Genomic DNA, 13,947 nt, shown 5'->3' with positions numbered 1-13,947 from the left:
AAGATGTTCTTGCAGGTCTTTGGAGGTGATCTGTGGGTTGTCTGTCACCATTCTCACAATCCTGCTCATATGCCGCTCCTGTATTTTTCTTGGCCTGCCAGACCTGCTGGGTTTAACAGCAACTGTGCCTGTGGCCTTCCATTTCCTGATTCCATTCCTTACAGTTGAAACTGACAGTTTAAACCTCTGAGATGACTTTTTGTAGCCTTCCCCTAAACCAGGAGACTCAACAATCTTTGTTTTCAGATCTTTGGAGAGTTGCTTTGAGGATCCCATGCTGTCACTCTTCAGAGGAGAGTCAAAGGGAAGGAAGCACAACTTGTGATTGACCACCTTAAATCCCTTTATATCTCATGATGGGACACACCGGTCTATGAAGTTCAAGGCTTAACGAGCTCATCAACCAATCAGCATTGAGCAGTGACAGGCATTCAAATCAGCACAATGACAAGGGGACCCACATTTGTGCACAGCCGGTTTTTCACATTTGATTTCATTTCATACAACTAAATACTGCGTCACGAAAAATCTTTGTTTGGAAAACACCGCAGTACTCAGATGTTCCTAGGAAATGAAAGACTGACCACTGTTATCTTTATGATTGAAAGGAGAGTCCATTATTATGCAGGCTGAGAGGGGGTCCCAAACTTTTTCATATGACTGTATATATGTATACCATTGGTCCCATATTTGAGAACACCCACATTTTTTGAGTTTTCATTGAATTTTGCCAAATTTAATGTTTCAATTTACACTGAAATCTAAACATAAATCAAAGAGCCAATTGTAAATTAAAATATAAATTCTGTGATCATTTTGTTTAGCACAGTTTCATCTACATTTCTCAAATATCAAAGTAGCCACCTTTTGCAGATATAGCAGCTGAAAACACTCATGAGATTCTTTTTACAATGGCAATCAAATATTGTTTGGAAAGTTCTTCCCAACGCTGATGCAGAAGTTCCCATAAATTTGTTGAGCTTGTAAGATGCTTTGCTTTCACACTTCTGTCCAGCTGATCCCATACCAGCTCGATGAGTTTAAAAACTGGAGACAGTGCTGGCCATTCCAAGATCTGAAGGCTGCTTTCTTGTTCTTTTCATCTAAGAGATGTCTGACATAGCCTGCAGGTGGACTTTGGCTCATTACTGCCGGACACTGTTTAATATCCTGCTTCTTTAATGGTAATTTATGGTTCTTTACTGGGTTGTGTTGCTCCTCATAGCTCCATTGCTTGACAAAACACCATTTCATTTTGGGAATGGTTCTTTACATATGAAGGTGGTTCATTGTGCTTTGAAAAACTTCCTAATATGCAGAAGAAACCTGAACTCTTGAATGTATGGTAGGCTGACTAGTCAGAAACTAACAGGTTAAGAAAACCAGCACTTAACCTGTGGAATTGTATGTAGTAGGAGTCCATTTAAAATCATGAGGTGATTGGTGTCTCCCTCTACTGTATTCGTGCTTATTTACCATATGGAGCTTTCTTCCATTGTGGCAGAAAAGCTGTAAGTTGTAAAGCCCATGGAGTCATTGGGGTGTGACTTAAGGGGCTTAAGCTCCTGACCTCCGGCACATCACCCCCGATATCCTATTAGAACCCCTGCCTCCCTACTGTTTGAATTTATGATCATGAGTGACTTGCACAAAAAGCGATAAACACCATTTACAACAACAGCCCTTCTGGTCCAGGAGTAGTGCAGTCGAGCCGAGAAGAAGACCCCTGGTCACACATGTATAACAAAAGATAGATAGATAGATAGATAGATAGATAGATAGATAGATAGATAGATAGATAGATAGATAGATAGATAGATAGATAGATAGATAGATAGATAGATAGATAGATAGATAGATAGATAGATAGATAGATGTGAAAGGCACTATATAATACATACATATAGATAGATAGATAGATAGATAGATAGATAGATAGATAGATAGATAGATAGATAGATAGATAGATAGATAGATAGATAGAGTGAAAGGCACTATATAATACATACATATAGATAGATAGATAGATAGATAGATAGATAGATAGATAGATAGATAGATAGATAGATAGATAGAGTGAAAGGCACTATATAATACATACATATAGATAGATAGATAGATAGATAGATAGATAGATAGATAGATAGATAGATAGATAGATAGAGTGAAAGGCACTATATAATACATACATATAGATAGATAGATAGATAGATAGATAGATAGATAGATAGATAGATAGATAGATAGATAGATAGATAGATAGATAGATAGATAGAGTGAAAGGCACTATATAATACATACATATAGATAGATAGATAGATAGATAGATAGATAGATAGATAGATAGATAGATAGATAGATAGATAGATAGATAGATAGATAGAGTGAAAGGCACTATATAATACATACATATAGATAGATAGATAGATAGATAGATAGATAGATAGATAGATAGATAGATAGATAGATAGATAGATAGATAGATAGATAGATAGAGTGAAAGGCACTATATAATACATACATATAGATAGATAGATAGATAGATAGATAGATAGATAGATAGATAGATAGATAGATAGATAGATAGATAGATAGATAGATAGATAGATAGATAGATAGATAAACTGAAAGGCACTATATAATACATACATACAGATAGATAGATAGATAGATAGATAGATAGATAGATAGATAGATAGATAGATAGATAGACTGAAAGGCACTATATAATACGTACATACAGATAGATAGATAGATAGATAGATAGATAGATAGATAGATAGATAGATAGATAGATAGATAGATAGATAGATAGATAGATAGATAGATAGATAGATAAACTGAAAGGCACTATATAATACATACATACAGATAGATAGATAGATAGATAGATAGATAGATAGATAGATAGATAGATAGATAGATAGATAGATAGATAGATAGATAGATAGATAGATAGATAGATAGATAGATAGATAGATAGAAAAGGCACCATATGATAGACAGAGATGTAGGAAATGTGAAGAATGTCACTACCCACATTGAAGGATTGCATTCTCTACTCCTTCCTTTCTTCTATAGTTCCTCTGCATTACTCGACTGTCCCAGCCTGTCATTGTGGACCCCCAAGTACTTGTGGCAATGCACCACCTCCACATCAACTCCCTGAAAGGTGACCGGGCATAAGGACTCTTTGGAGTTGTGAAAGTCAATAACCAATTCTTTGTTCTTGCTGATGTTGAGTTGTATCACTTTTCTTGATGTTCTCCCCCTCACTCCTCTCCTCTGCCTTATCCCCTTTATCAATTTATCCCGTAAGTGCAGAATTTCTGCAGATGACTTGAACGTCTGTTACATTTCTAGTCGGAGGTGTCACAGAGTGAAGACAAAAGCAGACTGGCCTGTTCCTTGTTGTGCCCCTGAGTTGCTCACACAGTCCTTAAGTTTCACAAACTGTGGTCTGCCTGACACATCATCAGTTATCCAGGACACCAAAAGCTCATCCACCTACATAACCCTCAAATCTTCATATACTGAAGTCCCCTTTTATAAAACAGACAAGTACATACTGTATGTTAAGCTACTAGTCCATGTTAAATCTTAAATTTTGTTCTTTATTTTTTGTTTCCCATTATTCATTTCTTCAAACTTCACAGACTTGTGCAGCAATTGTAAGCCAAATCGATTCTCAGAGAGTTCTGGTTCAACAGAGGATCATGGGATATGTAGTTCTTAGTGTTTTCATTTTGTGTTTTTGGTTTTGTATTGTTTTCCTTGTACCTGATGCTTGCTGAGATAGGCTCCAGCTTCCCTGTGACTCTCCTCAGTGTAAGCAGAATTGACATGGGGAGCACTCTGGACGTGAACCTCAGTCACCTTAGTGCAAAGCGGCCACACTAACTTGGAAAATGAAAGTGTTAAATGTCCAGATTTAGAGTTTAAAACCTGTTTTACGTTACTGTAGATGAGACTGTTGAGGAGAGCAGTGAACATGTTTTTATTTCTCCAAGGGGGTTTCCAGAAAAAAAATAAAATTTAGCTACTGTATTTATAGAATTAATAATTATTTTTGTAAACCTTAGTGCAGGAATAAACTTTTTTCAGTCATTTTTTTTGGTCTGGTATCCACACTGCTCTCCCAGTGTCAAAATGAGGCACTGGTCCATCACAAACACAAACACCCACACCCACACCCACACACACGCACACACACACACACACACACACACACACACACACACACACACACACACACACATGCCCATCTTGTCCAAAGCATCCTTTGGGGTCTTCAAAACACCATGTAGTTACTTTTTTCGGAGACCCCCACAGGAACAAGGAAAATATGAAAGATCCACAAACATATCGACTAGGCATGTGAGGCCAGGCATTTATACCCAGGATACTGGAACTATGGAGCAGCAGCTCTGATATAACTGAATTTATGCCACATTTGTCATCAAAGATGTAACTGTGAACCATACAATTTTCTTAATCCTGAGCAGGGTCACGAGGGGCACTAGCCTATCCCAGAAAACATATTGCACAAGGCAGGAACAATGCCCTGGCCAGAGGGCACCAGTCCATCACAGGACGTACACACTTAGGCACACACTACTCACACAATGGCTAGGCATTGGACGTAAATCCAGGATTCTGGATGCATGAAGCAACAGTTTTGATGAAACTGATGTAAATGAATTTCTATAACATTTGCTATTAAAGATGTAATTGTGTAATTGAACTTCAGAAACATTCATTATTCAACATGTAATTGCATAATTGAATTTCTGTGACGTTTGTCATTAATGATGTAATTATGTAATTGAATTTCTGTAACATTTGTTACACGTGTGCTTGGGAGTCACCCAAAGGGACCAGAAAACACAAATTCCACGGAAGGCCGGGGGACGGTGGATTGTGCTAAACCTCTCTCTTTTCTCTCCACAGACCACATATGAGAAATCCTGCCTGTCCCAGCCCCGAGGACATCACTTCCTAGGAACCTACTATAAAAACCCCTCATCCTTCATACTTAATCAGTTCTACTTTGGACTCGAATCTATACACATTGTACTCAAATGAAAGGGAAACTATACGGGCGGCTGCCCTAAACCTACATTGTATGTCCAGTCCTTTATTTCACAAGATGTAATTGTGCAATTGAATTTCAGTAACATTCATTATTAAAGATGTAATTGTATAACTGAGTTTCTGTGACATTTGTTATTAAAGGTGTAATTATGTAATTGAATTTCTATAACATTTGTTATTAAAAATGTAATTGTGTAATTGAATTTCAATAACATTTGTTATTCAAGATGTAAGTAATTGCATGATTGAATTTCTGTAACATTTGTTATTAAAAATGTAATTATGTAATTGTATTTCTATAACATTTGTTATTCAAGATGTAAGTAATTGCATGATTGAATTTCTGTAACATTTGTTATTAAAGATGTAATTGTGCAATTAAATTTCAGTAACAATTGTTATTAAAGATGTAATTGTATAGCTGAGTTTCTGTGACATTTGTTATTAAAGATGTAATTATGTAATTGAATTTCTGTAACATTTGTTATTAAAGATGTAATTGTATAATTCAATTTCTGTAACATTCGCAATTAAGTTGTATAAGTAAATTAATATATTCTGTGTCATTTAAAGTGTAATTATGTAACTGATGTTATAATTATGTATTTGAATTTATATAACTTCTAATCAAAGATATGCAATTGTCTTATTAAATATCAGTATCATGTAATTCCATCCACCATTCCATCCATATTCCAAACCACTTATCTAGAGTAGGGTGGAAGCTGGAGTCCATCTCAGCAAGCATAGGGTGAAGGGCAGGAACAATCCCTGAACAGGGTCCCAGTACATCGCAGGGTGAACACACTCATGCCCACACAACACACACATGGGTTGTAAACCTGGAACTCTGGGATCATGAGGCAGCAGCTCTGATGTAATTGTGTAACTAACTTTCTGTAGTACTTCACATTACAGATGTAATTGTGTAATTGAATTTATATAACGTTTGTCATTTACTATGTAATAAATGCACGTAACCTCTACTGAAACATTTAATTGAGTAATTACGTTTCTGACAACCTTTCATTAAAGATTTTATCTTGTAACTGAATCAGTATAATCTGTGTCATATAAAACGAAAGTATGCAATTGAAGTTCCATATTCTGTAATTAATGTAATTGTGTATTTGAATTTATATAACCTTTAATTAAAGATGTGTAATATTAGTATACTTAATCATTTAATATGTAATTCTATCCATCCATCCATTTTCCAAACCAGCTTATCTAGAGTAGGGTGGCGAGGAAGCTGCAGACCATGACTGTACACGCAGGGCACAAGGCAGGAACAATCCCTTGACGACCCCATTACAGGGTGGAAAATGAAATCACTAACCAATTAGCTGAGGTAATAACTAACATCTTTAGCCTTACAAAAAATATGCTTAAATGAAATTCTGGACCTCTAATTGCATCATTCAGTAAATGGGCGCTCTGTATATTATGTAGTGCTGACAGAGGACAGTATTATAAGGCATTTAAATGTATTTCTGGACAGCAGCTTTAAATATAGGTACCTCATTTAGGAGTTTAGGAGTTAGTACTTATACACAACTGAATATTAAGTTGGAGGAATTTAAATTCTTCACCTAGACTGGCACCCCATCCATGGCTGCTTTTAGCAGAGTGCCCAGTGCTGCCAGGGTAGACTTCAGCCCCTCATTTGACTGTGAATTAGATTAAGTTAGATCATGTTAGATGACCACAAAGTTGAACATGGATGAACAGAGTCATTACAGAAATGTCAAAATTCAGCCATTCATACATGTTGTAACCTGAATGTCCAGTTTGACATCAAGTGGAGACATTGGCTGAACTGGCAACACTGGTACAAAGGTGGGAAACAGCCCTGTATGGGCTGCAAGTTTATCACACAGGGCTTTCATGTCATGTCTTGGGGATGAGGGAAAGAACCCCAAGAAGACATGAGGCGAACACATAAAGTCCACAAAGGTTGTGGACCCAGCTCCAGGATTCTGGAGCTGACACTGCGCTTCCGTAAAATTTGAGGTATGTGAGATTAAAATAAAAGCAGAAAGAAGATGTTTTTAGGTTATATGTGAAGGAGTCCATTGATGGAACTTCACAAATTGGTCCTTTAAAATAAATTCACAATTGCAAAAACAAAAAAGCATAATCTATGTCATAAATTGTACATTGTCAATAAAATGAAATGTTGAGGCAATGTCCAGGTGAAACTTCATTTAACAACAAAAGACATTAAGGTGACTAAACGAAAAGAACTAAAGACAACGTGGCCAAGGCCAGACTCAGACGCTTAACTGAGGGGAAGAGACGAAGGTTGATAAGCTGCACTAATGCCTATTCTCCTTCTTTCACAGACCACCCATCTAGAGCTCCACCCACTTCTGCTACCAGACCACACCCTCCTACTGACCTCACTTCTGTCAAGGACCCGCCTCTTCCTGCCCACCGTCTATAAAAATTCAGACACTTCACCTTCCAATTCAATCTCAGTTTGTCTCATATGACTGCTTTAGAGTTGCCAGTATTACTGTTTGTTTCAATATACAGGGTGGTTCCCCAAACCTGTGTTTTGTCTCTTTGTACAGTCCATAAATGAATGCCTACTTCCTGTTGTCAGATAGTTTATATACAATTTTTAATTTAAGATGTGTAATTATGTAATAAAATATCTATATCCCTTGTCATTAAAGATGTAATTGTGTAATTGAATCAATATAGCTTGTGTAATTTACAATGTAATCCATTTCTATAACTTGTAATTAAAGGTCCAATTATGCAATTACATTTCATAAAACCTGTCATTAAATGCTCATTTTTGTAACTGAATTAATGTGTACTGTGTCATTTAAAATGTAATATATTTCTATAACCCGCAATTAAAGATCACATTGTGTAATAGCATTTCTGAAAACCTTTAACTGAAGATCTAATTTTGTAATTGCATTACTGTGTTATTTAAAATGTAATACATTTCTATAACTCACACTTAAAGATCTAATTGTGTAATTGCGTTTCTGACAAGCTTTCAGTAAAGGTACAGCATACTTTAGAAATTTAATTTATGTAATCTGTGTCTTTCAAAATGGAATTATGTAATTGAAGTTCCATAATCTGTAATTAATATTGTAATTGTGTATTTGAACTTATATAACCTTTAATTAAAGACTTGTAATTGTGTAATTAAATATCTATAGCCTCTGTCATTCAAGATATAATTTTGTAATTGAATTTCTATAATATTTGTCTGTGACCTGTAGAGGGCGCCACTCAGACCCCAAACCCACCAACACCAACATAAGTCCCAGTTTAAATAATAATTTATTTTAATAAATACCTTCACAGGTAATGCACAAACACAGCTTTCTTTCTTTCTTTCTTTCTTTCTTTCTTTCTTTCTTTCTTTCTTTCTTTCTTTCTTTCTTTCTTTCTTTCTTTCTTTCTTTCCACTCCTCCAGGCGAGTGTTGTCCAGCTCCTTCTCCAGACTTCGACTCCCTACATGAGGTTGAGCAATTTCCTTTATACCAGACCCAGGAGTACTTCCAGAGTTACTACACTACAGGTTGGGAACACTTCCAGTTCAGGGGGAAGTTCCTTAAAGTGGGGACAGACTGTCCCTGCATCTCCCCCTGGTGGCAGCCATGGAACACTGCAGGGCTGTCTAACAGGACTGCAATTCCCAGCCTGCCCTGCAGGTATTCACCTGCCACCTATTGTATCAGGGGAGGAAGTAGTCCATAGTAGATCTCTTCCTGTCCTTCCATTAAAATGGCCTCCTGGCTTGATAAGAGACATATTGAACATCTCCAGCCTGGTGTCCATTACAGTCATTATAGATATAACTGTGTAAATGAAAATAGGATGGGTTAGGAAAATAAATGGATGGCAGGGTAACCTGTGTCATTTAAAACATAATACATTTCTATACCCTGTGATCAAACGTGTAATTGTGTAATTGCATTTCTGAAAACCTTTCAATAAACATATACTTTTGTAATTTAATTAATATAAACTGTGTCAACAATTAATTAATTTACGTTTCATAACCTGCAATTAGCATTGTAGTTTTATATTCAAATTTATGTACCCTTTAATTTAAGATGTGCAATTATTATGTGTTTAAACATCTATAGCCTTTGTTATTAAAGATGTAATTGTGTAATTGAATTTCTATATCCTGTGTCATTTATATGTTATACATTTCTATAACTTGTAATTAAATATCATAATTGTGTAATTGCATTTCTGCAAAGCTTTATTTAAGGATTCAGTTTTGTAATGCAATGAATACATTCCATGTTGTTTAAAATGTAATACCTTTTTATAATGTGTAATTAAAGATCTAATTGTGTAATTTCATTTCTGAACATCTTTCCGGAAACATTTCATTTTGTAATTGAAGTAATATAATCTGTGTCATTTAAAATGAAATTATGTAACTGAAGTTACTGTAATTAATGTTGTAATTGTGTATTTGGATTTATATAACCTTTAACCAAAGATGTGTAATTGTGTAATTGAATTTGTATAACCTGTGTCTATCATTTAAAATGTAATGAATTTCTGGTAAAGATTCGATTGTGTAACTCTGAATGTTTCTAAATTATGCTGCCACGGTGAATAGGCAGTAAGAGTAAAGGACCAGGAGATAAAAAGAAGCATCGTTTGAAACCACAAGATCAGACTGAACAAAAACTCCAAGCTCAACACTTTAACAAATAACATTTCAAAACAAACTTAAAAAACAAACTCCCTCTCAGAAGATGGCTTTGTGCTGGCTAACACATGGGGAGAACATGAAGACTCCACACAGACAGGAACCAGATGTGGGATTTGACCCCCAGAGACCCTCGGAAATAGCAGCACTAATCGCTGCACCCCCAGGATTTACAAGGAGGAGCAGGCAAACACAAAGCTGTGTCCCGGTAAGCGTCACATAACCACTGATCTGTTGGGATTCAATAAAACCGAAATTAAAGATTGACTGCTGTCCCCGGGGGAATTCAGGAAAGGAAGCAAAACGTTGGCACACAAGAGACGTTCAATCAGCAGATGATATATTATGGTCAATGCTGTATTCTGATATTCCTCTAGTTTATAACTTTGATAACATGTGTACTTTTTGATTTTACAGTTTGAGAGACCGTGCTGTGATTTGATCGCTTGTACAGAGAATAACCCTTATGTCAAATTGAGCGATATAGCACCTTTGGCAGTGGGCCCTAGCTGTACTTATCGCACCGGGTAGTATGATGTCCTATTCAGACACACGAGTGTGCAGCTAATGTTCCAGTCAAAGGAGGGCAGACGTAAAAGAGACCCCCCCACTCCCCCACCAGAGGCATGTGCAGCAGAAAATGTTTGAAAGTTTTCTTCATTTTAAATCTTCCTGACAGACTCGCTTTCTCTCTCACACACATTCGCCCACCACGCTCAGTTCACCTCCTCCTCCTCCTCCTCCTTCTTGCTTCTATAATTCAAATCCTGTCAGGCCTGTTCCAGACTGCTGGCGCCAGCGCCTCTATCCAGAGCAAAGAAAAAAAAAAAAAAAGTCTTTGAGGGACAAAAGCAGAGCCACACAGAGAGGAGAGGAGTCACTGGGCGGCACAGCTTGCAGGCTTCTCCTCGCTCTCTTTCTGCAGATCTCTGGGTTTCTTTACTTTTCTTTTATTTCATTCTCTTTCTTTTTTATCTTTTCCTAGTGCCTGATTTTTTCTTATTCTAATTTTCTTTCAATTCTTCTGATTTTTTTTACTTTGTCTTAGACTTTTACATTAATATATATATACTGTAGATATACATTTATAAAGTGCATCCAGAAAGTATTCACAGTGCGTCACTTTTTTCACATTTTGTTATGTTACAGCCTTATTCCAAAATGGATTAAATTCATTTTTTTCCTCAGAATTCTACAAACAACACCCCATAATGACAACATGAAAAAAGTTTACTTGAGGTTTTTGCAAATTTATTAAAAATAAAAAACCTGAGAAATCCCATGTCCATAAGTATTCACAGCCTTTGCTCAATACTTTGTCGATGCCCCCTTTGGCAGCAATTCCAGCCTCAAGTCTTGTTGAATATGATGCCACAAGCTTGGCACACCTATCCTTGGCCAGTTTCGCCCATTCCTCTTTGCAGCACCTCTCAAGCTCCATCCGGTTGGATGGGAAGCGTCGGTGCACAGCCATTTTAAGATCTCTCCAGAGATGTTCAATCGGATTCAAGTCTGGGCTCTGGCTGGGCCACTCAAGGACATTCACAGAGTTGTCCTGAAGCCACTCCTTTGATATCTTGGCTGTGTGCTTAGGGTCGTTGTCCTGCTGAAAGATGAACCGTCGCCCCAGTCTGAGGTCAAGAGCGCTCTGGAGCAGGTTTTCATCCAGGATGTCTCTGTACATTGCTGCAGTCATCTTTCCCTTTATCCTGACTAGTCTCCCAGTTCCCCACAGCATGATGCTGCCACCACCATGCTTCACTGTAGGGATGGTATTGGCCTGGTGATGAGCGGTGCCTGGTTTCCTCCAAACATGACGTCTGGCATTCACACCAAAGAGTCAAATCTTTGTCTCATCAGACCAGAGAATTTTCTTTCTCATGGTCTGAGAGTCCTTCAGGTGCCTTTAGGCAAACTCCAGGCGGGCTGCCATGTGCCTTTTACTAAGGAGTGGCTTCCGTCTGGCCACTCTACCTATACAGGCCTGATTGGTGGATTGCTGTAGAGATGGTTGTCCTTCTGGAAGGTTCTCCTCTCTCCACAGAGGACCTCTGGAGCTCTGACAGAGTGACCATCGGGTTCTTGGTCACCTCCCTGACTAAGGCCCTTCTCCCCCGATCGCTCAGTTTAGATGGCCGGCCAGCTCTAGGAAGAGTCCTGGTGGTTTCAAACTTCTTCCACTTACAGATGATGGAAGCCACTGTGCTCATTGGGACGTTCAAAGCAGCAGAAATTTTTCTGTAACCTTCACCAGATTTGTGCCTCGAGACAATCCTGTCTCGGAGGTCTACAGACAATTCCTTTGACTTCATGCTTGGTTTGTGCTCTGACATGAACTGTCAACTGTGGGACCTTCTATAGACAGGTGTGTGCCTTTCCAAATCATGTCCAGTCAACTGAATTTACCACAGGTGGACTCCAATGAATCTGAAGAAACATCTCAAGGATGATCAGGGGAAACAGGATGCACCTGAGCTCAATTTCGAGCTTCACGGCAAAGGCTGTGAATACTTATGTACATGTGCTTTCTCAATTTTTTAATTTTTAATAAATTTGCAAAAACCTCAAGTAAACTTTTTTCACGTTGTCATTATGGGGTGTTGTGTGTAGAATTCTAAGGAAAAAAATGAATTGAATCCATTTTGGAATAAGGCTGTAACATAACAAAATGTGGAAAAAGTGATGTGCTGTGAATACTTTCCGGATGCACTGTATGTTATATGGGCTGGTGATGGTGGCACTGACCAAAAAACAGGAGACAAAGCTGGAGGTGGCAGAGTTAAAGATGTTGAGATTTCCATTGGGTGGTGACGAGGATGGACAGGATTAGAAATGAGGACATTAGAGGGCCAGCTCAGGTGGGATGGGTGGGAGTCAAAGTCAGAGAGGCGAGATTGTGTTGGTTTGGACATGTGCAGAGGAGAAATGCTGGGTATATTGGGAGAAGGGTGCTAAGGATAGAGCTGACCAGGGAAGAGGAGAAGAGGAAGGCCTAAGAGAAGGTTTATGGATGTATTAAGGTGATGGGTGTGACAGAGCAAGATGATGAGGACAAGAAGATATGGAACAAGATGATCTGCTGTGGTGACCCCTAATGAAAGAAGAAGATAAGAATAAACTTTAAACAACAGTAAAAGGCAGCATAGTGGCACAGCATTTAACATGGCGTCGCAGCTTCAGGGGCCGGGATTTGAACTTTGGTCACCATCCGTCCCCACATCAGTGTTCATTTTTCCTCCCAGAGATCCGTGTGATTGGTTAATTGGCGACTCTAAACAGGCCCAATAGCAGCGTACCCACCGAAGGACTGGCATTCCGTCCAGGACTGCCTCAACCACACACTCCCCCCAAGTGGCCTCAAACTGCAATAAATCCGACGAAGAAATAAATGAAAAGTAAAAAAGGAGGATTTTTACCTCGGCGATGTCCTCCAACTCTGTCAGATCATTTAAATGATTAATTAACCGCAACGCAGACGACTTCTCCGAAAAACGAGGCCAAATCTGCCAAAATGCTTCAAATGTTCCTCCTTTAATTGACTCTCGCAGTTTCGACATGGGGTCGAGTGTCTTTTCACAGACTTGCCGTCTCACTTTCTGTTTTGTTTTTCATTTTTCGTCTATTTTACTGCGTCTTTGACGTTTATTTGGATGGGGTGGGAGGAGCTCTTTTCATTTTCTTTGTAACAATTGCATTCATTTTATTCAGAAATGTTAAGATTTAGAAGATTTTTTATTATTGAAGCTGAAGCCATTTCATGGGTTCGATAAGCAGAGTTTATCATATCCTTGAACAATAATACACAACTTTGAGGGAACTTTAAAACATTAAAGGCAAATCTGTGGCCAATAGGGGGGCGCTTGAAAAGAAAATTACAACAAGCGCCTTGACAAGGAAAATACAACAAGTACACACTGCAGGAACATTTAAACACCTAATGCAAATCCGTCACCTGTAGGGGGCGCTATATCTAGAAATAAAAAGGCATACTTACCTGGCAATGACAGCAGTAGCACCTGAAGCAAAAATGTAACCATTGGGGAGCTGAAATTTACAACAAGTACCCAGTCTGCTCTTATCCTTTACTGAGATTCTCTGCCCGCAGTAGTGAAACAGGACAAACTTTAAAAATCAATTTAAAAAAATA

This window comes from Erpetoichthys calabaricus, chromosome 9 (genome assembly GCF_900747795.2).
Source record: "Erpetoichthys calabaricus chromosome 9, fErpCal1.3, whole genome shotgun sequence".
Taxonomy (NCBI): Eukaryota; Metazoa; Chordata; class Cladistia; order Polypteriformes; family Polypteridae; genus Erpetoichthys; species Erpetoichthys calabaricus.
Note: the sequence above shows the minus strand (reverse complement) of the source record.